Genomic DNA, 27,145 nt, shown 5'->3' on the forward strand with positions numbered 1-27,145 from the left:
ATACCCAAATTCAGTAACAGCTGCTGCTATTGAGTGTTTAATATCAGGTCAAGGTAACAACAGCAGGCCTAAGCCCCTGGATTCCTCTAAGCAACTCACACTCACCCATCTCTCACCTTACTCAACCATATACTCCACATGCAACATCAAATCAATAAGTGAAGAACTGAAGAAAAAAAAAGAAAGAAATCATCCTTTGCTTACCTGAGCGTCCATCTTGAAGCTCCACGGTGCTGGTGTTCAGCTATTTGGAGTTTCCTCCCAGAGTGTCTCCTGTCCCTGTGGTGTCCTCCTGATACTGGCAGAGTGATTCCTTCCCTACTGTGTCCTACCCAGATGTTATTTGTATTTTAGGTTCCTCGCTTCATGCCACTGTTTGTGCACTGACAACCAGAATTTGTGTTTTATTCATTAGATCCTGTGGTCTTATTATTTAGGGTTAGTGCTATGTTAAATAAAGCTGTTTGTCGGCCCCAACCACTTGGTTGGGTGTTTCATACTTGACTAACAACAGGTTAGAGAGATGTAATGGCCAGAGCACCTGGCCAGTGCACCCACAGGCCTGGTACTAAAGTTAGCTTATCTTATTAACCTGTAATTTTCTAAATTACCTCCGGAGCACTTTTTAAAAATCAGTGTTATATTAGCTGATTTAGACAATAGTTAACACCCCGCCGTTAGTAGCTCTACACTTTCATATTTGAGTTCCTTCAGAATTCTAGGGTAATATCATCTGGTTTTGATGACACTTGTTTAATATATCAACAGCCTAGCACCATTTTGAATTGCTTGGCCCCAACAATGCTCTATTTATATTAATTATGTTGGAGTTGTGTTTTTTCTACTCTGCTTGCTGAGAGTGAAATCAGTGGGAGCTGAAATCATTTGTGACTGATGGGTAGAAGTCACAGCCAAGATGTGGATGACAGCAGATAGTGACTGAGAGCCAATAGGTCAGTAGTGAAGAGATGCAGTGAGTGGCCAGCACAGTGGTGGTGGCATGACGAGCGGCCAGCAGAGCAATGGCAGCACAGTGAGCCGCCAGCAGGGCGGCGATGGAGAGGCGTAATGAGTGGCCAGCAGAACAGCACCAGAGATCAGCGAGAAGGTGGATGGCAGGTGACCAATAGAGTGAGTAAAATGCCGCCTACCTCCCCTCTCCACACACACACACTCAGGATGGGAGGTGAACTCTGCGGATGCATCTCTGGTCTCTGGGTCTGAGAAGGGTGCAGACAAGGGTTGGGCATGTGAAGAGGACATTTACATTGCTAGATTTAAGAACCTGAGAGGAAAAGGACATTGCCCAACCTGCTTGGGGTAGGACTGTTACTCATGGTTTTGATTATGAACTGTGGTGTTTTCCCAAATTAATGCCACCTTACTTCTCTCCCTTTTATTAAAGGTCTCTTTTCTATACCCAGAGTCTCTATTTGTGAGTCAGAAAGCATTGCCTCTCAGAGGTGCCATGGGGTGGTGTTTGAATTTTGAGCCAGTTCTGTGTTGAATGGATAAAGAGCAACCCCTAGATATTGAACTTGGTCCTGGCTGTTGCTGGCTGTACCTGGCAGAAGGATTACATATCTGTACTAGGAACCTTAGAGAAATTGCTCGTGTAAAAATAGAAATTGCTCTGGCTACTTATTCACCTAGTTATTTGTTTTGGTTGCTCATTTCAAGTATATTTTTTGCATAAACCCCTCACCTCAAATGCATTGTAGTTGTCTCCATTATTTACTGGGGCTTCAGTAAGCTCTTGAAAACAGGTATTTGTGAGGGAGGAAAGAAAAACCAGCCCTCAGGATGTGGCACAGGTGGCAGTATGGTCAATAGGGCACTTGATTTGAAAATCAGGAGCTTTGGGTTATACCCTTGGCTCTGTATCTGTTCTGGTGTTTGACCTTGAAGGTGTTATTTTATCTCAGCACTTCATTTTCCCCGTTAATTGTTCCTATCTTCCTTGATAAAGCATTTCCTGTTAACTTTGAGATCCATGGATGAAACAAACAATAGGACAGCTAAGTAGAAGTATCTCAGTTAAGTGTGAATCACAACACATCCTGACCACTGAACTTCTCATGCTTGGATAAAGAAGACTGGGATCTGTGATGATTCGTCTGTTTAATTTCATTCCTACTATTCTGTGTGCATGCGCGGGAGCACAGTAGCAGGAAAGAGATGGGGTGGAATGAATTTAACTTGCTCTTACATGTGATTCTGATGTTAAATATAGAAAATCAATTTTAAAGGAATTAAAACAATTGCTTAACTATGCCGGTGGGGATGTTTCAAAATAGAGCTATTAATTTTATATTTTAAAGAAACTGCAAGTTGATAGTTAAACCCTATCCCTCTGAATTTCCATTTCAAAGTGAAAATAATGATGGAGTCTCTTGCCTTATCAATGTTAAAAGTTAATATAATAAATTTCTTTTTAAAAATAGAAAAGGAACACAGACCTTTGTCAGCAAAAATCCATTTTGTTTGTTTGTTTCAACAGAAGAATTAGTACTAACTGCATAGGCAAGTGGAGAATCAATAACCTTTACTTTTACAATTAATATAGATATTTCTTTCTAATGTGGAGATGCGTCCTCCCCTAAGTCAGCTGAAGGCCTTGTTCAGACTTGTTCCTTGTAGCGCTTATCCAAAAGGTGTATTCATAACAGAATTACTAACCTTGAAATACTGTATATTACAAGAGGTTTGGTTATTGTAGGAATTGAAATTAGCATAAAAGCAAAGCTTCAGTATTCAAGTAATAATAATAATAATAATTAATTAATAATAAATAGTTCTACCTTCCCTAGGGAACACGGAGAACTCTGGAAGAATTTAAGGAAATAGGACAATTATTACACATGATACAGTTCATTACTTAAAAAGAAATGCAACAGAATGTAAGGCTATGTCTCCACCACAGGCTTCTTGCGCAAGAATGGCCGTTCTTGCACAAAAACTTCTGGAGCGTCTACGCTGCATGCGTGTTCTTGCACAAGTAAATTTACAGTACAACGTCGGAGCAGAGGGCTTCTTGCACAAGAGTTATTCCTCTCCCACGAGGAATAAGCCCTCTTGCGCAAGAGCTCTTGCACAAGAAGACAGTGTGGACGGGCAACAGGGGTTTATTGCGCAAGAAACCCCTATGGCTAAAATGGCCGTCAGAGCTTTCTTGCACAAGAGAGTGTCCACACTGCCATGAACACTCTTGCACAAAAGCACATTCTTGCGCAAAAGCACATTCTTGCGCAAGAAGCCTGTAGTGTAAACGTAGCCTAAAGTTTTGTCTTTTCAAGACAGATGGACATGGCATTTGCACAGACTGTGAAGATATATTCTTCATTCTACTCTCCTGGACAGAAAGAAGTTGTTGATGGCTAGTAGTGGGTACAGAAGGGAGGAATGGGGAATTGTAGTGAAGGAAAGAAAAAAAAAAGTCTAAGGGAAAACACTTTTAGTCCTTAAAGACAAAAGACTCATTCAGTCTTTTAGATTTAATAAGTGTTGGTTTCTTGAGGCTATAAACTGAGACTGAATAAGGAAACAATAAGCTGCTTTAAGACTGAAAAGAGGCCAACATGGCTTTCTACCTAATTGCAACGGTCCTCAACTTCTCTGGGAAGATAAATGATGAAGAAATCAATGGACAGAATGGAGTCTGAAGCAGCACTAAGCGGCATGACATTGACAATGTTTCTTGATCAGAGTAAAAATGAGTTTTCTTTTGGTACAATGAAGTACTGTGTCCCCGTGCAACCACTTTAATATTTCAAATGGCTGGACTCTTGCTGAACATATCTCTGTACTACTAAGACCTGCAGCCAGGCAATTCAAAGTTTTTTTTCTCACATCAGGTTTCTTTCTGTGGACCCAATCTGTAACTGGTCTTTTCTCACACAAAAGAGAGGAACAAACATCTCAAAGTGTAACCTAGTAGAATATCATCATTTCTAGATAAAATATTTAAAACCAGCAGTCATACAACATGCCAAAAGATTTAAGAAATAATTTCAGATGAGATATTCAAGTAAATCCATGAACTTTCCTGAAGTTGGGAAGGAAAGCACATCACAAGCTGAAGCCAAAAAAACAAAATATGGACAATAGTCATTATGCTCCTATTAACCCCTTGATTGCTTGAGTGCAAAGGGGCAAGATATTATACATCCAGAAATACTGCTGGATAATTACCACCCAGTTAATGAAAATAACATTTGAATGCCTATAAATAAAGTTGCTAAAGCTGAAGAGATTGAGACACTTAAGATTTAATGATGATTGAAGATATATACCTACCTGGCAAGTGCCAGGGGAATAGGGAAAAATGGTTCTAATCTACTTTGATGTTTCCAGGATTCACGGTTAGCATGCCATGCCTTCTTCCTCTTCTATAGTGTATCTTGCTGACATGTGGTCTGTTGTATGGAGGAAATGCTTAATTGCGTAATTACCTGAGAGGCACAATGGGTGAGGTAATATTTTTTATTAGACCAACTTCTGTTGGTGAGAGAGACAAACTTCAAGCTGTCCCACCAACAGAAATTAGTCCAAAGAGATTATGATCTCACCCACCTTCTTTCATCAATATCCTGAGACCAATGGGATTACAACATATTGTGTGGATAATTTTTGTTCAAATTAATTGCTCAAACTAGTAAGAAAAAGACCTACATTCTAAATACAAAAGACTAATCATTACTTCCATCATAATGTGTTTGGTTCCACTTGTTCTTCGGCCATACACCTGAGAATCAGCCTAGAATCAAACCTAGCCTTGAAATATTAATCTTTCATGTGAACGTTTTCCTCAATGTGTTTCAATAGTTTTACACACACTTATACTTATTGCTCCTGAAGGCTTTTTTTCAATGCTTTCTAATTAGTTATATTATTATGCAGTTTCCTTTCCAACTATAGTGCTAGCAAGGATATAGTGGGGAGTTATCAGAAATGCAAATGTCTTGATGAACCAAATCATTTTGTAACATCAGCAAATTCTGCCATCTTACTGTTCTACTCCATACTTACATCATTAATAATCACATTAAGAACTGGCTCTAATATAAAACCATGGTGTAGACATTTATCACACTGATTACTGAGCATTTATGCCTTCTCTTTGTTTTCTCCTCCTTACACAGTTCAGAAAATACATAGCTGGTCAGTTAACCTTAAGACCATCTTGGTGGCATTCCCATAGTGGGAAGCCAATAGCAAACACTCCCGTTGGCTTCTCTTACTCCTCACAAAAGGAGTACCACCGGACACTGGCGGGGGCACCCTCTGAGTTCAATTTAGCAAGTCTAGTTAAGTTTTAAGTCTTAACTAGACTTGCTAAATGGAACTCTGGAAGATCGATTGCAGTAGCAGCAATTTTCCTTTGCTGCATCTACACTATAGCCTGGATTGATACTCTGAGTCAATTTAGCGGGTCTAGTGAACACCTGCCAAATTGACTGTAATATTGCTCTCTCACCAGCTATGTTACTCTACCCTAGATGAGAAAGTAAGGGAAGTCAATGAGAGAGTTTCTCCCATTGACCCCCCCAACCTCTGGTGTATAGCCTGCAGTATCTTGACTTAAGGTTCATCACTTTCAGCTAATTTATTCATGTGGCTGGAGTTGCTTAGCATAAGTTGACTTTCTGCTGCAGTGTACATGTAGCCTTATTTTCTTTAATAGCCTCTTATGAGGAACTTTGTTACAATTTTTTTGTAAGTCATAATGAATTATGGCAGCTAGTTCTTCTTTATTCCTGTTTTGCTGACATTCTTAAAGAATCCTAACAGGCCAGGGAGAGACAGTTGTCCTTTATACAAATTGTAAAGGCTTGTTGTTATAAGATACCCTGGCCTGTAAATTCCCAGGATCATATGTAGCACTTTTTTATAATATAGATATACTCAGCACAGGGGGCAGGATGCCGGGAACCTATAGGTACAGGGCCCCATAATCCATGCATAAAAGCCACACAGGACCCACAAAGAAGTAGAAGGTGAGTGTGAGCAAAGATATCAAGCAAGGGACTGAAAATGAGTAACTGGAAGTATCAGCAGACTATAGTGAGATAAGTGTAGGTGGTAGGGGATGTGGTTCATGGACCAGATGGTTAGCTAATGGGGCACAGTTTATGAAAAAGAATGTTTCTTTTCTATTGGATATACTATTTTTTTTCAGACAATATAGGACAAACTGGGATAGTGGTCAAAACCAAGATTGGATGCCAGGAACTTAAACCAGAGTCAGCGATATGATCTCCAGAACGGAGATATGAACAGGCCAAGGTTTGGGGCTGGATCCAAGGCCAGATATCAAATCAAAAAATGATCCAAAATCAGGGTAAGGAGTCCTGCTGATGATCAGGAATGGAATCAGAGTCCGACAGCCCAGCGTGAGATGAAGTCAGGGCGTAGGGAATAATGCGAGGGTCAAGCTGGAATTAGTATGCAATACAGCTATAGACCAGAGGGTCACTCAATTGCTCAGGCAACTCCCTGTGCCTCCTTCTGCCTTAGATAATGCATTTGAGGGTATTTATGGGGCGAGTCTTCTGCTCTTATCAGGAGCTTCATGAGAGAAGCTTCTAGCACATCAGAATTCTGAGAGCCCCCTCCACCTTTTCAGAAGAGCTGTTGCATGGTGGCTGCAGTCTGGGCACTGCTTGGCCACCCCAGGCCAAACCTACAATAACCACCAAGCCTGTTATTTTGAAATAACTAAGGGTATGTCTACACTGCCCTCCTATTTCGAAATAGGAGGGTAATGTATGCATACCGCAATTGCAAATGAAGCCCGGGATTTGAATTTCCCAGGCTTCATTTGCATAAGCGGGGCGCCGCCATTTTTAAATCCCCGCTCGTTCAAACCCCGTGCCGCGTGGCTACACGCGGCACGAACTAGGTAGTTCGAACTAGGCTTCCTAGTTCGAACTGCCGTTACTCCTCATTCCAGTAGGTAGTTCGGAGTAACGGTAGGAGTAACGGAAGCCTAGTTCGAACTACCTAGTTCGTGCCGCATGTAGCCACGCGGCACGGGGTTCGAACGAGCGGGGATTTAAAAATGGCAGCGCCCCGCTTATGCAAATGAAGCCCGAGAAATTCAAATCCCAGGCTTCATTTTCAAGTGCGGTATGCCTACATTACCCCGCTAGTTCGAACTAGCGGGGTAGTGTAGACATACCCTGACTGGTTATTTCAAAATCTGTACTCCTGCTTTCCTCAGGGAATAACGCTTATTGCAAAACTGTTATTTCAAAATAGCCTGAGTGCGGACCATATGGTGCTACTAATTCAAAATAATTGGCCTCCAGAGGACTCTCACAGCTGCAGGAAAAGGGCTTGTGGCATGTGCAGAGTTTTGCCAGCCCTATGCCAGACTGCACCATTCCAGGAGCCAGGGCAGACCCCAGAGCTCTCTCTGAACCCTCCACTGCTGCCAGCACTCCTGCAGCACCCTTAGCTGCCCCTGGCCAGGGATATAAGAGAGCACTGGCCTGGACTGGTGCAGAGACCCTGGATCTCATTGAGCTCTGGATCTCCACACCAGAAAAAGGAATGCCAATGTCTATGGCCACATGGCCACCAGACTGGCTGAAAAAGAACACACCCGGACCTTTGACCAGGTCCACATGAAGATAAAGGAGCTCTGGCAGGCCTAGACTAAGGCCAGGGAGCAGAGTGGACACTCTAGGGCATCAACTGAAATGTGCTGCTACTATGAGCAGCTTGATGACATCCTGGGAGGGGAGCTGTTGTTGTCAAGTCTGGCCAGGATATGCCCAGCGTCAGCCTTTACGAGAGCAGCATTGTGGAGGATGATGAGGAGATTGAGGAAGCCTGCCCGGTGACCATGCTCACAAGCCAGGAACTGCGCCTCACCCTGAAGCCAGTTCCTCCCTCCCAGGATGTCTGCCAGATGTCAGACAAACCCAGGGAAGGCACTTAAGGTGAGTTCTATAACTTTCCCTATACACATGTGGGGTCAGGTGATGAGCTGCAAGGGGCCCCATGCTCCTTGCTCAGCCTTCTCGATCTGGGGATCACACAACAGCCTGTGCACGTGGGAGCACATGGAGCACAAGTCCAGAGCACTCAGCCCCATGACACTCTCACTGAGGAACCCCTCACTCCTTCTCACAAGGTTCCTGGAGAGGCCTGCCTTACTCCAGACCTTCCCATGACAAGCCACCACTAAGGAGGCTGGGGTCCTAGAACCACACAGCAGTGCCAAGCACGGCATAGGTCATGCCCACACTCAGTCGGCATCCACTCCTGGTCAAGCACGGCAATGCAGAGAAGACTGATCCATGCATGAGAACCTGCCGGGGGAAGGATGAGAAGGAGATCCAGTTGGTCTCTCTCCAGCAAGTGGCTTCTCCTGCTCACACACACCTCCCCCACCACACCACTCTTCTCCTCCAGTGGGCAGGGATAGTTCTCTCTCTGTGGGATGCTACCAGTGCTGGACCCGGCGTGTGCAGGACACAGAAGGAGGCTGAGCTGCTCCATCCCCCCCACCCACCCGCAGGCTCCCGTCCTTGCTGTCACCTTCCCATGCCTGCTTGTCCCTGGGACGTGGGTGTTGTGATGCTCCCCTGAGATGTCTGTGCCCCTGCAGGAAAGTGCCCGCTGTCTAGGCAACATATGGCCTTGCTCAAGGCACATTGCCATCATCTGAACTGAGACCTTCAGTGTCAACTCAGAGATTTGGGCTAGGGTTCCTACACAATGTCTCCTTGGATGACTTCCCTTGTCACTTTTCTTCACAGCTGGGCCAGCTGCGAGTGTGGCATGTCCACCACCTCCTGCACCATCCTCCCTACTCCACAGGATCCTCTAGAGAAGGAGAACCTGGGAAGACCTGTTGCGTAAGCAGATGATCAGCCTCCAGTCCCTCATCTTGGGCTTGATGAGTAGCACCGGAAGCGGTCTGCTGACTGGAAGGAATGCTGGGCTAACCGGGAGCAGCAGAAGGTCACCAGGGACCAGTGGATGTGCCAGCATGAGGCCATGTGCTCCTCCCTCACCTTGGTGATAGAGCGTATGGCCTCGTGCATGAGGTAGGGACAGCAGGCCCCACCCCAGCTTCCCTTTCTAGCCCCTCCCCCCAGGTGCCACCAGGAACACAGAACATGGAGTGGTGGGACCTTGAGGGCAGGTGAGCCCTCCTGTACTGACCAAGGCAGGGGCCAATCCCTGCCCCATCCCTGAGCATCCCTTTCCCCAGCTTCCCTTCCCCCATTCCTGGTTCTTTTCACGAGTCCCTCCCTTGTTGTATACCCTATAAATAAACACACTTAAAAACACTTTTTTATTTGCTCTCAGGGGAAGGGGGATATGGAAGGCAGGGGAAGAGAGGGGCCGGGGAGGAAAGCCACACAGAAGAAATGTGCAGGAGCTCTCTGTGGAGAGGCATGGGGGAGAGTCTCACAGGTAGCCTTGGCTGAAACTCTCGCTCAAGGTCTCCTGGATTTGCACAGCCCGTTGGTGTGCTCATCGAATGGCACTGGCATCCGGCTGCTCCTAAGCTCCGGCCAGCCATCTGGCTTTGGCACCCGACCCTGGCAGGAAAGTTTCCCCTTTGCGTTAGCATAAGTTGTGGAGCATGTGACAGGCCGCCACCATGATGGGGATGTTGCACTTGCTGAGGTCCAGGTAGGCCGAACCCACAGTCCACCAACATGAGGCATCTGTTCAACCTAGTGTTGAAGTTCTCCTTGATGGGGTCCAGGCTGCCCGTGTAGGGCTTCATAAACCAAGGAAGCAAAGAGTAGGCTGTGTCACTCAGGATGCTGATGGGCATGTCCACCTCTCTAACCCTGATGGTGCGGTCGGGGGAAAAATTGTCAGCGTGAACAGGCAGGAGTGTACCTTTCCTGACCACCCGATGTTGATATCAATGAAGCATCCGTTGTGATGCACCAGGGCCTGCAGCACCATCCAGAAGTACCCCTTCCTGTTTATATATTCCAAGGCCTGGTGGTCAGGGCCAGGATGGGGATGTGAGTGCCATCTATGGCCACCCCCACGCAGTTGGAGAAGCCCATTGTGGCAAAACCATCTATGATGACATTGAAGTTGCCCAGAGCGACGACCCTCCATAGCAAGTTGTTGTTGATGGCCTTGGCTACCTGCAGGAGCACAGACTCAACTATGGATTTCCCCACACTGAACTGGTTCCTGACAGAACGGTAGCTGTCCAGCATGGCAAGCTTCCACAGGGCAATGGTGACATGTTTCTGCAGGGGGATGATGAGTTGCAGTTGGGTGTCCTGTCACTGGAGAGTGAGGGTGAGCCACTCACAGAGCTCCAGGAAGGTGGCCTTCCACATGCAGAAATTCTGCAGATGCTGCTGGTCATCCCATCGCTGCATGATGATGTGGTCCCACCCGTTGGAACTAGTCTCCCTCTGCCAGAAGCGGCATTCAGTGGTATCCAGGGGATTGAGGGGCATTTGCAGCAGCAGGAATACCAGGATCTGGGTGAAGGGGGCCTCCACTTTGGGCTGGTTGTCGACCTGCTGGAGCAATATGTGGGCAGTGTGGACGAGTTGCACCATGAGGCGCAGCATGAGGCCTATGAGCCTGGCGCAGCTTTGCAGCAGCTCTGGCTCCATGTTGTCAGTGTTGTGGCATCTGCAAGGGCCACCAGAGCACACTGCTTCTGTTTGATGTCCTTCAAGAGGGGAGGCAGTAAAGAAGTGGCGTGTAAGACATGGCTGTAAAGAGGCTCCCCTGAAAGCAAGTATCTCAGCCTGCCTCACCAACCAGCCATAGGAAGTATTATTTCAAAATTATTTCCTAGTGTAGATATGCCCAAAGTGAAATCTCAACCTTTGTTAGTAGAACCTCTACAATTCTATTCCATTATTTCAAAGAGGGTTAACCAATAATGCCAAATACCAAAAACTGAGAGAAAAAGGAGAAATGTTTTAATCTGTTTGCAAACAAACTTTAAAAACCAAAAAGGCTAGAAAGCTCAGAAATCTGCCAGATGGCCTAAGAAAGCAAAAGTGCATTGTGCCTATGCTTTTAATAATCAGTACTGAAATACTGGGATTTGATTTGATTTGAAAATGCCTTCTTGAGCTTAAAAGCTTATGAAGAAAAAATAGATGCATTATTAGAAAAATCATTATTATACACATTACATTCCAAGTCAACAAATACTTTGTTCCTGAGGTTTCATTGGTAGTCCTCAGTGATTATGCACAGCCTGTATATCTACTCTGCAAGATTTCCTTTTCCCTGTGGGAGATAATAGACTCTTGCATCTAATGGCCCAAATGTTGCTCTATTATACACACAAGACGTTTGTAATTTCAATGGAACGTAATGGCTTTGATTTTTTTTTTTTTTTTTGGTCTGTTGATGTTCAGTCACTTTTCAACTTTGTCTGTACCAGGCTGTTTTGTTAGAAGTTTCTCACCATTGCAATGAATGTTTCCCTTCTAATGGAAGTAGCAATGGCGGAATATAATGCAGGCAGGTCACTGGCAGTTGCCAGCATTTTAACCTGCCCTGCGAAGGGTTAGATCACAGTGCTGTTGGCTTTCTCTACTTGATGGCTATAACCACTGATAACTGTGGTGGTAGCAACCAGACCACCAACACAGGATAAGGGATGTCCTGAAGGTGGGGTGGGTTCCTGCATGGCTTAAGGGATAGGGCATTGGCCTGGGGAGCAGAGGGTTATACAAAGAAGTCAAATGAAACCTTCTTCCCTTGCCCTCTCCCCTTTTCATACACAATAGCATAGGTTTTTGGTTCTCCATATGAGATGGTCTGCCCTGGAAAGCAACACATACTGGCTTATAGGGATCAGAAGCCATGATTCCCTCAGAGAAAAATATTATTGTTGTTGTTACGATCACTGCTCCTACCTCACAGTCATTGCAAGGCTGTGTCCGTGTGATCTCATGTGATCCTGGTGTGTATTTCATGAAACTGTCTAACCCCCAAACAGCCAAAAGTTATTAATACGTTTGTAGATGGTCTTACTGTTCACTGTGGAGCTGTCTAAATAACTGAACAATGATAGTGATCTATTAACAATACAGATATTTTGTTGTGCAGGACAGTGCACTTGTTTTCAGTGTCCCAGCCAATAAAGAATGAAAACAAGCAGCCACTAAAAAGCCCTGTACACAAACTGTGAAGCACAAAGCTATTAATCAAAGTCTTAAATGCAGGCAATCTCACTGTAAATCTGATCCCTTAGAAATTCATTTAACCAGCCCAACAGTACCAGTAATAAAGTTGTCCCACATAACCACACAACTCTTTTACTAAACCACACTGAATACAAACCTCAAACTGACTATAAATAATATGAATCTAAACCTATATCAGTCAGTCTGTGTCCCTCTCATACATTGTGTCTGAGTGAATATCACAGATTCCTGTCAAGATCACCTTACTGGTGTGAATAGCCTTTCTTCTAGGTCTTTACACAAGGAAACTGCCAACATTATTTTTATCAAGAAAGTAAATAAACTTTAATCTTTTGCTTAACAGATCCATTAAGCAGAAGGAAAGTCACTGTATGCTACACCGATTGTAGTTCATTGACCTGTGATTTTTGGTAGCAGTGGTGAGCTTGATTCTTAGCTGCCTTGAACTGTGTGTGATCATTTACCCCTGGGCAATGGGGCTGTAAATGCTCCCAAGTCAAAATAGGCATGTTTCATATTCACTTTGCACAGGAGTAAATGGCCATACAGGAAAAAAAGTGGTGGAAAATCAAGGTTGGTACTTCTCCTGCTGGTGGCATAGTGGAAAGCTGACATTGGATATTACTGAGAGAAGATATAGAACACTAGAATCCAGCCTGGAGGAGATAGCTTTATTAACAGACAGCAAGGAGCAAATATTTTAGGTAGTTAAAGTTTAAAATATGGATGAATTTTACTTTTTAGCTTTCACAAAATACATATCTCTATATGGAAGAGTAAAACTTCCTGTGAGTTTCATCCAAGAAATTGTGCCATCAGTCTTGACTGTTATTTTCTGGTTTACATTACACTGTGATTTTTCTTCACTGTTCAGAGCAATGCTATTGATTAGAACAGAAAGCCTTCTTTCTCACTCACCATGAAATTCTTGATCAAAAATCATAGGCTGCAAAGTATCTGTTAAAAATAAACCCTGGTAGAATTTTTTTTCCTAGGGGGTGTGTTTTTTTTTCTAGAGTTAAAGCTGCAGGTTTTGGTCCCTATTAAACCTTTGAGAAAAGTAGAAATATTGTTGACATGTTCTGCTTTGTGCTTCCTCATAGTCATATGATCATAAACTACTATCTCAGTGCTCCTCAATCATAGAAATCTGGGGCCTGCAGAGAGTTAATTCTGCCTTTCTCAAAAGAAATCTTCCTGTACATTTTTATGTATTTGCAATACCAGACTGGGTGTTTTATTACCATCCAATATAGCTGTACTGAACTCTAAATATAGATGTGTATCCTTATTTTAACTTGTTATTAATATCAGAATAGTAATCTGGAGACTTCGTTTGGTGAGGGAGGGAATCCCAGATCAGGCCTTCACTTGTTTTCCCTCAGGTCTCTGATGAACTACAAGGAATTATATGCTAGGAGTTTTGAAAAACTGCAGACAGTGCTGGAGCCATTAATCACATACAGCCAGTTGACTGGCAGAAATGCAGCGTCTTCATTCTCACACCTGTATCCTGCAGTCAGGCTAAATTTTTTGGTTGAATTAACTAGCGCTATCAATCCATCTGTCTTCTCCATTTTGGCTTGGTTTCATTAGCTCTGCTTTAGTGTGTAGATGTTGATTTGGAGTTATTGTAGAGAACCGGTACTGTTTAAAATAGAGAGACAATGCACATAAATCCCATAGGATAGGTTGGATGTACTTGGGGTCCTTCTCCTCACAAAGCATGTGACTTTTGTCATGACACTAGGACTTCACAGATGAAGACTTGTGAATTTTGCACTCTTCATTCTGGACAACTTAATGGGTTTTTCTTTGTTTGGTTGGGGTTTTTTTCCAGTTGGATGTGACTATGAAAGTAGAGGTAATCCTTAGGGTAACTGCTCTCTCCTAAAGTAGATACCAGTGCTGTTCTGCACCTCCGATGGAGAATTGCAGGGTGAATCTGTTATTGTTTTTTCTCTTGGGCTGTGTCCAGACTCAGGGTTTTTTTCGGGAAAAGTAGCCTTTTTCCGAAAAAACTTCCCCTGCGTCCAGACTCAAGCCGCGTTCTTTCGAAATTAAATCGAAAGAACGCGGCTTTTCTTTCGATGGCGGTAAACCTCATTTCACGAGGAAGAACGCCTTCTTTCGAAAGTTCCTCTTTCGAAAGAAGGCGTTCTTCAATGTAAATAGGGCTTCTTCGAAAGAGAGCATCCAGACTCACTGGATGCTTTCTTTCAAAAAAGCAAGCCGCTTTTTCGAAAGTTCAACATGCAGTCTAGACGCTCTCTTTCGAAAGAGGCTCTTTCGAAAGAGCCTCTTTCGAAAGAGGCTTGCAGTCTAGACATAGCCTAGGAGATCAGGTGCATTCCACATCATACCTGAGCTTTTGTTCTGGCCTAGGAACAAAGGGCTCCAAAGCTCTGCAGAATGTAATGTTATTGCTAAGCCAGAAGGTACATAGCTACTTAGTTATGTAATAGAAAGCAGTCAAGCCTTGCCCAATGTAATTTAATGAAATCCATCAGATGGCCAGATTCTGGTGCCCTTACACATATTGAGGAGTATTTTATCACAGGAGTAATTCCACTGAAGTACCATAAATGGGAAGATGTGGATTAAGAGGCTATTCACCATTTGTAAGATTTATCAAAATCTGTGCCAAAGAGAATGACAAAAGCCTGTCTTGCAATTTTGACCAAATTTACCCTCTACTCTGACTTTTCCTCAATATATCACTGGAAATTGTGTGATAAATATCTTTCCAATACTTATTTCAGCAATGCATTGTTTGCACAATATCGATAGCAATTAGTCAGTTATTCATTTAACTTCCAGAAATCATTGGTTGACTGTGCACTGGTACTGGTACTGTTTCTGTTTCCCACTTGGATGATCTAATTGCTAAAAAATATTTTCAGTCCAGTTGATTTTTCTTTAATCACAAAAACGTTTAATGTATGGAGCCAATTAACCTAATCTATTGGAGGGAGGGGCAAAAATCACCATGATGCAAACATTAATTCAAATGGATAGATAGCTTCATGGAGGTTAGGTCCATCAATGGCTGTTAGGGTAGGAATGGTGTCCCTAGCCTCTGTTTGTCTGGTTAAGGGTGACAGGAGAGGGATCACGTTAGGATTACCTGTTGTGTTCCTTCACTCTGGGGCATCTGGTATTGGCCACTGTCAGCCGACAGGATATTAGGCTTGACGGACCGGTAGTCTGACCCAGTATGGCCATTCTTATGTTACGTTCTTAAAAAAACTTTTGTCTTAGGAACTGACCTTGCTTGAGAATTCCATAAGAGAATGGTAATGCATAGCAAAGCTATAGGTGCACAAAGGAGCTGACAAAAAGTCAGAATAATGATCACTGAGAAATTTAATTATTCTGACATTTCCTTAGAGAGCATTAAGGGGATTACTAAGGAAGAATGATGTATATTTCTTGCTAAATTGATGCTAACAAAGAAATTAGTCAAAGTAGGATCCTCAGTAGTGGCTATTAGAGGAAAATTTAATTACATTGAATGGGGAATTAAGTGCCAAGGTCCCACTAACATTAATGGCAGCTGTGTGTCTTGTTGCCCCTGCACATCACCCTGGAATAATGTATCCCTGGGTGTTCTATTGGAGCTGATTTTTGTTTCATTGTTTCCTGAAAATTATGATACAGTTTAAAAATGACCTTAACAAAACCCCTAGGAATAATTATTTTAGAACTGTGCTAAAAAATGTACTCTCTTATGTCTCCTACATCTCATGTTATTGAGCAGAAGAGTGGATCCTTGACAGCTAAAGTGGGGAAATGTAATCTACATTATATCAAAGAAGTCAGGAAATCAGGGAGGGATTTTGGCCTAAATAATATAGAAATGTAGCTGAATAAAATAATGTAACTAAGTTAAGTGTCATTTACTCTGTCTCCTCAATCATTAATGGTGATATTACATAAGATCAGACCTGACACTGATTCTTGCAGGAGCCCTTTAAATATGGCCTTACTGTTCCAGACTTCACCACCATTTAGTTATTTTACAGTGATCATATCCATACTGATGTGAATTAATTTTGAGAGACACAGAACCCAATACTTTTAAAAAATCTAAATATATTACACAGATCATTTCCACTTCATCCACTAATTTTCCCAAAAAGAAGTTACATTTGTCTGAAAAGATTTACCCTTTATAATTCAATGCCACTTTGCAGCTTCCGCTTTTGATTCTATAACTCATGCCTTTGAGAATGTCCAACTACCAAAGATACACAAAGGAAAGACTTATTCTAAGCTAACCTTACTTTTTAGGGTATTTTTTAACCAAAAGATGGGGGGGGGGGAGTACTTTTTGTTTGTACAGTTATTATTTGACTATTTTTGATGTTTCTGACCCAACTTCCCTAATAATAACTTAGGTTTATGGCCATAGGTTCCAGGAAATGGAATTCATCAGGCAAGCCATTTTTGCAAAAGGCATTTGACTATTTTCTAAGATTGAGACTGCCAGAACAGATGAGAGTTAAGGAATAGGCAGTTTACTGAGATGCACGCTTGCTCTTCATGCTGGGCTGTGATATTTGTATGAAGAAAATAGGGAAATTATTCTAATAACTTTACACAATCTAATCAGAAAGATAGAGGAGATGTTTGAAGTTGATATTCATAAAATTACAAAATGCAATGACTCAGATGATTATATGCAAATTAATATCACGTTTTTATAAAAATAACTGGAAACGGAATGAAGTAGTTTTACGACATAATCAAGCTCTTTAATCCAACAAAACATTGTTTATTCATCACAAATCAGAAATAGTAGAAAATCTACAGTAGCCAGGCAGGTCTTGTCTATACTACAGAGAAGATTGAAGCTCCCACAGTCAAACTTCCAGGGTTCAGATTAGTGAGTCTAGTGAAAACACACTAATTTGAACGGAGAGGGCACTCCTGTCAGCGTTGGTAGTCCTGCTCCTCATGAGGAGTATGGGAAGTCGATGGAAGTGTGCATTCCCATTGACCTCCCACTGTGTAGACAGCTCCAAAATGAGATTTAAGATACTTCAACCTCCAGCTATTTATTTAACGTAGCTGGAGTTGCGTGTCTTAATTTGATTATCCCCTTTAGTGCAGATCAAGCCTCAGTGAGTATGAAGACCGAAAGAGGAATTAGATAGTATTAATCTTGTTGGCTTATTTGCTGAACCTTTTGGGAGAGAGATTGGCTACTAAGTTTGATCTGTTAAGTTTGACGCTAAATATGTTGAGAAGGCATTCAGTCTTCTACCCTTGCAAGTTTAGGGATTACAGGGAAAGTAGCGTTGTCATACACTTTCAATTATTTTTGGTCAAACTGATGGCAGAAATAAAATGTTATCAAATGTTTAAAAGAAAAAAGTATTATGGTGTGGGAAAGGTATGTTCATATTCCCTAGTATAGTCAGAGTGATATAAGTGAGGAGAAAAGTAACTTCCCAAAATTAGGTACTGAAGTAGCACTTTGCTTTCTGTCTAAACTATGTGGTAATTTATGAGGTCAGAGATGCCTTTCATGATTCAAAAATCTTTGTCCTCTAAATTCTGTATTAATAAAGACTTTCTATATCAAGGAACTTTAATTGTAAGACATTTTCTATTCCCCTCTAAAGATTTAAAAAAAGATTTAAATAAATTTTCAATGTATGCGTATGTGTCGTCTGAAGGTTATGCTCAGGCTATGCTCTGAACATGAGTTCATGCATCATTTCAGATATACTAAATTACAAATTGAATTTGTACTATGGAGACACCATGTTGGCCACAATGTTGATCTGCTCCGAAGGAGCTACATGTAAGTAAAGCTGCTGGCCTACACCATCTGATTTGTCTGGTGTAGTTGGAGAGGATGTGGATTGAAGCATTCACGCATCCCTCACCCACCTTTCCAAGGTGTGTGTTTTATACATCCATATTTTTGCATGTTTGGACTCAGGGAGGGGGCTGCTTTTATATTGCGATTACCTTTTCCATGCAAGTGTTAACTGCCTTCACATGTACTCTTGTTAGATTTTATCCTATTTCCCTATTAAAATGGTTTATTTTCAATGCCTGTCTTTGGAACAATCCTTTATGATTCAACATTAGCTGCTTCTTTTTCATTTCTACTGGATTTTTACCTTGCACACAAGGGATGAGGCATTTGTTCAGGAACTGTTATAAAAATGTAAACCAAGAAAAACCTTTTTCACACAAATTTACAAAATCCATTTTCAGTGGAAATGCTCAAAGGCTGGTGATATAGAGGAAATAACATAAAAGGTAGCCAACATGATGTTATTAAAAGGTGAGAAAGAGCAGAGGAAAACTGTGTCAGAACTCAATGTCTTTTTTAAAGCGTCCAAGCCGCTGTAGTGCTGGCACAATGGGGAACTTTTGTGAATACCAGGTCTAATACCAGGTCACAACAACCATGGGAGAATGTAAGAGCTCAGAATAGACATTGCAGAATCCCTCTTACTGACTTCTAAATACCATCCAGCTTGAACCTTTCTAGTCTTTCAGTCTCTGTTCAGGTAACGTCTATTTCTGGCATGATTCTCGTTAGCCGGATTTCCACTTACCTTGGGTGTGGCCAACTTTCCTGCAGTCCCGTAAAGTTTGTTTGTAGCTTCCAATCCTGGCTCTGTATTCTGTGCTGTTGTTTAGTTCTAATTTATCCCTAAATGTCTTCTAAGAGCCCAGCAAGCAGTGGAAGTGCTAGTAACGCTGCTAAACGTAAGCATGGTTTTTATGCGTTATCTACATATTTCCCTGTGCCAACACAGTATAATTGTGTAAAACACAACCATTTTGTTATGTAGAGAGCTATAAGCCTTGATTAGGTGTATGCTTATAAAGGGTGTATCAGTACAGTCATACATTATTAAGCAGCATTGCAAGTGCTGTTTCTTTCATTCGCCTTGGTGAAATAAAAATAAAGAGACCCCACTCACTTATATTGACCTTCTGTGGTTCAGCAAATTCTCTGGTTCAGCACTGGTCAGGTCCTGAGGGTCCTGGACTAGAGAGGTTCAACCTATATAAGAATACATAATCCCAACAGATGAGTTATAAAACAAAGGCATGTAATTTTGCAGCTCTCACAATACATATTATCTATTTGGTCAAAGATTTTTTGATTGACCTGGATCCCTTTCCTTTTCAGAATGTAAAGATGACTTTGCAAATGGCAGTTGTTGTTTCTTGGCAATAAATGATACCAATTACTCAGAACAATAAATGCCTTATATGTTGCTTTAATTCCTTATTAGATAATACATAGTACATGATCATAGGGCAGTCAGTCTTGTGCCTGGATATCTTGCTCTTAATTGCTTACTGTAATGTCAATGGGCTTCTCTTGCCCCAAGATCATTTTCAGAATAATTCTATGTGAAGTTGCAGAAACAACCACAATTCCACCTCTGTCAAAAGCAAATCTAAAACTATTTAACCTATTTCTTTAAGTATGTGCTCCAAAATGATATATCAGGACCCAACATTCTTGTGGAACTGGGGTGTCATGGTGGGGATTTTTGTTTTTGTATAAAGGGAATAGGTAAGAATTGTTTTCCTACAGGCATTTTTTACTGGGGAGTACTCTGTGAATTCCAAGAAATTCCTGTAGATGCTTTTTTAAACAAAATTTGAAAATTGTATTTATTGATTTAGGAACATGAACTCTTGTTATATTTCATTCAATTTTCAGAAATATTCATTCTCCTTTGTAACTCAACATTGTCTTCAACTATCTCTAAAATTGTTTGCACATTTCTAACTTTGATCTAAGTGAATGATGCACTTATTTCAGACCATTCAGCAAGTTTTCTCCACTGTACCCATAATGTCTCTGGGGATGCTATGGGGACACAAAGAGCTGCTACATTTGTTACGTCTTTAAATAGCACTCACTTCAGTGCTAGCCTTCTGACACTACTTGGTGGAAGCAGCTCCTCCAGGCTGGGCAACACTGCTAACAGGGCCAAACAACCTTCATTTACTCTCAGAATACGTCTATACTACAAGTTTTCCTGTCAAAGAATATGCTAATGAAGGACTCATTTGCATGAGTTGCGATCTCATTTGCTGTTTTACTTCTTCCATTCTACTCAGCACTGGCTTGTAAGACCTCAACTGGAGTAATGTATTCAGTTCTGAGCATTGCACTTTGGAAAGGATGTTGACAAACCGGAGAAAGTCCAGAGAAGAACAACAAAAATGATTAATGATCTAGAAAACAGGACTTACAAGGAAAAAATGTCTAATGGGGGAATATAACAACAGTCTTCAGGTATGTGAAAACTTGTTATAAAGAGGAGGAGGATAAATTGTTTTCATTAACCACTGAGAATAGGACAAGAAACAATGGGCTTAGTTTACAGCAAGAGACATTTAAGTTAGACATTAAAAAAAATTGTTAGGATGAATCCCTAATTTGCTACAAGATGTAAACTTGAACAAAAGCACTTACTTTCTCTGTGTCCCAGGTTCCCCTCTATAACATGGGGGTAGCATTGTGTTAATATAGTGATTGCACTTCTTTATTTCCCTACCATGTTTGAGGATAAATACATTAAAGTTTATGACGTACTCAAACACTGCTGTAATGAGGTTCATAGAAGTACCAGAGATATATAGACAAACCTCCATGCTGAATTTATTCCATCACCATTGCTGCTGCCTTAGCACAGGCTGCTCTTAACAGGAGATTCCTAGCTACATAGTAGGTATAGGAGAATACATATAATTTTGACCTACTTCAGTTCCTTTCTTCATATCCTTCTTTAACAAGATAGATAGATAAATAGATAGATAGATAGATCTGAGTACTATTTGGGTCATTCCTCTCCCATTCCTAGTTCATTACTACCAATGCCTGAATGGTAGGGATAGCCAGTATGTTCACTATTCCACCAGCATTTCTTCCCATTATCAATGACAAATACTGGAATAAAGTTATTTTTTTCCAACAATAGCCTATTTTTTTCAAATAATAATTTTTTTCCAATATATTTTTTTCAAGTAGCTTGAAAAAGCTACTTGTAGTTTCCTGTGGTGCAAAATTGTAAATTTGTACATCAGTGTCCGGAGTCAAGTCTCAAAGGAGACGTCAGTTTGTGAGAAAAGGCTGAGAAAGTTCTCGTCTTTCTCATGGGAAAACATTTCATGTTCATCTAACTACATTTGTTTTGTATATTAATCCAAATAAACTCTTCACATTGGCAAAGAACACAAATGGAGACATGAATCAGAGAATGCAAGCAAAACTGTGACACTAAAGAGAAAAACAGATGGAATCCATATTGAAAGGACTCTAATGAACAAACACCAATAACTTGCTGTGATTCTCCTATCTGTTCATTTTCTTCTAGGAGTAAGGAATTCTGAAATAAGGCAAGATGTGCTATGGGGACAGACTGGCACTCTCCTAATAACATGCCAAACCAGCACATTTTTTTGTTCTGTGCTCAACATAGTTGTCAGGTAGCCACAGTGAAGTGATGGCCTCAAAAAATAGCAAGAACAGCCATACAAATAAACAATAGATAGCTATGATGTAGAGACAAGGGGGAGTGAATTTCTACAGTTCTTAACAAGACTTTTCACCCAAATAAACCACCCCAAAGTGCTGCTAGTAAGATGTCTGATTGATTGAGGTAGCTCATTGCAGTGCTGTTCTGAAGATGCTCCATTCCCATTGACCCACAGTGAAAAAGAAGTGTAGCGACATTACAGGGTAAAAGGAAGAAGATATGAATGAGGTGTCAGGGAGAAAAATGAAGGGGACAGAGGAAAGAAATGTATAGGGGAGCAAATGAGGGAAAATAGAGGAGGGGAAATAGATAACATGACATGGAGAGCACAGAAGAGTTATTGATGGCTTTGGGTTGCATTCATTATGAGAGAGTATTTCCAAAAATCTTTTGATATGGTCTCCCACAGTATTCTTGCCAGCAAGTTAAGGAAGTATGGATTGGATAAATGGATAGAAAGCTGGCTAGATTGTCAGGCTCAACAAGCAGTTATCAATGACTCTATGCCTGATTGGTGGTCAGTTTCAAGCAGAGTGCCCCAAGGTTGGGTCATGGGCCAGTTTTGTTCAACATCTTTATTAATGACCTGATGAGGGGATGGAGTGCGCCTTCAGCAAGTTTGCAGATTACACTAAGCTAGGGAAAGAGGTAGATTTGCTGGAGGGTAGGAATAGGGTCCAAAGTGACTTACACAAATTGGAGGATTAGGCCAAAAGAAATCTGATGAGGTTCTACAAGGAGAAATGCAGAGTCCTGCACTTGGAAAGGAAGAATCCTAAGCATTGTTACAGGCTGGTGGCCAACTGTCTAAGCAGCAGTTCAGCAGAAAAAGACTTGTGATTACAGTGACTGAGAAGCTGGATATGAGTCAACAGTGTGCCCTTGTAGCCAAGAAGGCTAACGGCATATTAGGGTGCATTAGGAGGATCATTGCAGGCAGATCTAGAGAAGGGATTATTCCCTTTATCTGGCAGTGGTTATGCCACAGCTGGAGTGTTGTGTCCAATTCTGGGCCTCCCACTACAGAAAGCATGTGGACGCACTGGAGAGTGTCTAGTGGAGGGCAACAAGGATGATTAAGGGGCTGGAGCACATGACTTATGAGGAAAGGCTGAGGGATTTGGTCTTATTTAGTCTACAGAAGAGTGAGGAGAATTTGATAGCATCCTCTAACTACTTGAAAGGGTGGTGGTGGGGTTTCCAAAGAGGATGGAGAAAGGCTGTTCTCAGTAGTAACAGATGACAGAATGAGGAGTAATGGTCTCAAGTTACAGTGGGGAAGATCTTGGTTGGATTTTAGGAAAAACTATTTTACTAGAAGGGTGGTGAAGTATCGTAATGGGTTATCTAGGGAGGTGGTTGAATCTCTGTCCCTAGAGGTTTTTAAGTCTTAACTTGACAAAGCCCTGGCTGGGATGATTTAGCGAGGGTTGGTCCTGCTTTGGGCAGGAGGTTGGACTTGATGACCTCCTGAAGTCTCTCACAACCCTTTGATTCTATGAAAAACAAAATCTTAAATTTATACATACATTTCCAAGGCAGAAATGTTTAGGGGTTCATCAACCAGCAAAACACACCATGTAGCTTATCTGGCCAGTCATGCTTACGGAACACAGTAGAGATCTTGCAGTCACTGGAGAAAAGGAAACAGTTGAACAATTTACTGACTAAATCCAAATAATGTTTTTTAAAGACCTTGGGTATGTCTACACTGCCACTCTAGTTCTAAGTAGGGTGGCTAATGTGGGCATTCAAACTTGCAAATGAAGTCCAGGATTTAAATATCCAGGGTTTCATTTGTATGTTCCCAGGTGCCACCATTTTTAAATGCCCCGTAGTCCGAACTACCTGCTAGATGCGGCACGGACTAGGTAGTTCGAATTAAAGCTCCTAATTTGAACTACCGTTATTCCTCCTGCAAGGAGGTTTAACTGTTGTTTGAATTAGGAGCTTTAATTCGAACTACCTAGTCCATTCTGCGTGTAGCCGTGGGCTGGTAGTTCAGACTACGGGGCATTTAAAAATGGCGGCGCCCAGGAGCATGCAGATGAAGCCCGGGATATTTAAATCCTAGGATTCATTTGCAAGTTTGAATGCCTACATTAGCCATCCTACTTCAAACTAGAGCAGTGTAGACATACACCAAGATAACCATACTGTAATAAGAGTAGTACATAAGCAAAATGAAGCTTCTCTGAAATAAATTATTGCTTAGTCAATACCTAGCCTTTAACATGAAAATCTGTAAAAGAGATTGATTTACTTTCTTTCATTGATAGATAAACATGTTTAAGGAAATAGAGTAGTGAAGGTTTAATTTTAACTTTAGTAAGTTTAGTAACTTGATATAGTTTCACAAAACATACTCATATATGTGGAAGGTTTGGATTTATACCCAGTTGGCTAAAGACAATCAAACCCAGAGAGAATTATTAATGATTCAATTTAAAATTGGAAGGAAGTACTGATATGGGGTAGGAGGGAGGTTCCAAAAAAAGCCTATTATGGTCCAATGCTATTAACAATTTGCATTTTATTGTCACTTTAAGGGAGGAATACCAAGCTGGGAGAGATCACAAATACTTTGCAAGATAAAATGAATAAAGTAAATAAAATGAGATTCAACAAAGACAAATAAAGGTGGGTTCACACAGGGAGAAATAATGAATCGCTTTAGTGATTCATTCTGAGTGAAATGCTTCTATGATTCATTAAGTATTTCATTGAATATCTGCTGCTAGCATTGTCTACAAGGAAAAAATCCATTTATTTAAAAAGGAAAATGAAAGGAAGTTGCAATTTATGCCACACTACCAAAGTGCATCCCAGGGGCTAGCAGTGAATAATGACGAAGAACAAAAATCCACCAAATAATTCCATATATAAAACTCCCATTGGTACTCTGGGGCATAAGTAGATTGTATGCTCTATGTGATTCTTATTACCAATGGATAGAAGAGGAACAAAATAGTTGCTAAAATGGGAAGCATGTAACCATTCCTTGCAGTTCGAACACTGACTCTGTTTGAGCTCAATGGTAACTGCATACCTGTAACAGAGCATAGGATTTGGCTCTACCACAATAAAATGGACAGTAACCTCTGAGAACAAGATGCTGCCAGAGGAGGAAGAGAAAGGAAGTACCATATACCACATTCAAACACAGTAACTACTGTACAGATCATTAGGGAAGTTAGTTGTTTTAAGCTTCTGTTTTTTTCACAGTTGATAGAGGTGGGGGGAATTGCAGAATACTTTCAACAGGAAAAAAAATATATAGTGGACATCAGAAAGTGCAATACTGTGTCTTTTCATCATTGCCACAGAACCTGTGCAAGGGACGGGGAGCCCAGGTGCAGTTAACTCCTGGTATAACTGTGAACAGCCATTGCACTTGATCATAGTTCAGAAATGTTGATTTATTGTAGGTTCTCTCATATACACTGAGGCTACGTCTACACAGGGTTTTTGCGCAAAAATCTGTGGCGCGACCACACCTCAAGTGAATTTTTGCACAAGAAAATTTACAGTAGAACCGCAGAACAGAGGGCTTTTTCCATTGTAGGTATGCCTCTTTCTACGGGGAATAACTCCTTTTTGTGCAAGAGTTCTTGCGCAAAAAGGTGTGCGTGGACTCTCAACAGGGGTTTCTTGCGCAAAAAAAGCCTATCACAAAAAGCACAGGTGCTCTGATGGCCATTCTGTTAATGGCCATCAGAGCTTTCTTGTGCAAGAGTGTCCATGCATTCTGGATGCTCTCTTGTGCAAAAGCACATTGCTTTTGTGATGCGTTTTTGTAGTGTAGATGCGCTTTTGTACAAGAAGTTTTGCGGAAGATTTCTTCTGCAAAAAAGCTTCTTGCACAAAAAGCCTGCAGTGTAGACATAGCCTGATGGTTTGAACTCCAAGGAGAAATCCTGTGCTGAAAACAGTGTAAGAGTCTGTATGATGTCCCAAGTAATTCACTATCCTACGGGAGGTTTATGTGCACTTGAATTAATGAGTGCTGTGAACTGGAAACACCTGGTTGTCATCTTCCCCTAATTATTTGGCTCTGTGCATAAAACCAAAACTGCTTGAACTCCCGCCCCCTCCCCCCCCCCCCAAGCTTTCAACTTTCTCCCTAAATGCTCTACTCCACATAGAGAAAGCTATTATACTGGTTCTGCTCTAGATGGTTCATTTACTTGCCCTTATTTTATGCTCTATCTACAGACAGTTTCTTCAGACATCCAAATAAGAAATGTTGGTGGAGTAGACTCATTAACTCACCTCATCAGTGATTTCACCTGATACTCCACCTTAGCAATGAGCAGAGCCCACCTGATGGATCCTCTGCAGCTGCACTTTTATGTGGTAAAATGATATCACTGGAACAAGAGTGGATTTTCTGTGTCAGCCTGCAGTTGCCCTTTCATCCATTGTTAAACCTCTCCCCATACTATTGATTACACTATTCTCTAATCCCCCAGCACTCTGGTTATGTATCTGCCCTGTAGGTGGCTCTGCTAAGTCTTCATGCTTCAGTGGTACAAATTACTCCAGGCTGTCTCAGCCAAGCCTAGTAGCAACTTAGGGTTATTTTACAAGAAAATAGATCCAAATATTTCCCATACAAACTATTGGGCGTGACTGCAGTGCTACTAACAACTTGTTTGTGACCATGGTGTATTAACTTGATTTAACACTTTGGTAGGTTTATTGATTAGTTATTAGCAGTAAATACTGTATAGATTCTCCAACTATTGAATTACATAAGGGTATTTGAAACACCTTTGCAACTGTTATTACTTAATATTCCTTTTTGGTGTTTGTACTATGTTTTTTTCTTAAAACTTAGTTGCTTTTGTGCTTGCAAACTCTACTGATTTGTACCCACTATCTTAAAAAGAATGAAGTCCACCAGCTTTTGGTTCGTTGCCTAAGCTTATTATATGGTCTGACTCCCATTGATTTAGAGGGACTAAAGCTAATGTCAGCCCTTGTTTTTAGATCAGAAGAAATATTTATCTTCAAGTTTTACTCTCTTTAAGGAAGAAAACAATTCATGGATTTGCAAATTAACAGGATGATTTACTTGCTTCAGCAGAGACTTTTGGTGGAAACACTGAGCCAGACTGAACTCTGTTGAAATGATGAATGTTAGTCTTTTGCACTGCAATATTCTTTGGAAATTTACAGTGAGGCTTTTCTGAATGCAGGGGGCAAGGGTTGATGGTTACTCAGACACACTAAGCCCTTAATGGACAAAAACAGGTTTGCGAAACTACTGAAGCCTTAATAAACACAATACATTTACTTTGGTTATATAGCAGACATTTTCAGGCCATGTAAGGGCATGTCTAGTAGCCTGAGGAGGGGAGAGCTGATGAGGTGAGAGACAGAAATGAGCGTGAGGAGCACCACAGTTTGTAGTGAGCTGGAAAAACTGTTCAGATG

The 27,145-nt window shown here is 41.4% G+C and overlaps 1 long non-coding RNA gene across 1 annotated transcript; it reads left to right on the forward strand.

The window, feature by feature from the left end:
* The first annotated feature begins 20,290 nt into the window (after nucleotides 1-20,290).
* On the forward strand, nucleotides 20,291-26,170 carry LOC142826782 (uncharacterized). Its single transcript, XR_012901019.1, has 3 exons — nucleotides 20,291-20,463; nucleotides 24,256-24,346; nucleotides 25,922-26,170. It is a non-coding gene; the product is annotated as an uncharacterized LOC142826782 (long non-coding RNA).
* Nucleotides 26,171-27,145: the final 975 nt, after the last annotated feature.

The sequence above is a fragment of the Pelodiscus sinensis genome, chromosome 2 (assembly GCF_049634645.1).
Source record: "Pelodiscus sinensis isolate JC-2024 chromosome 2, ASM4963464v1, whole genome shotgun sequence".
NCBI classification, from domain to species: domain Eukaryota; kingdom Metazoa; phylum Chordata; order Testudines; family Trionychidae; genus Pelodiscus; species Pelodiscus sinensis.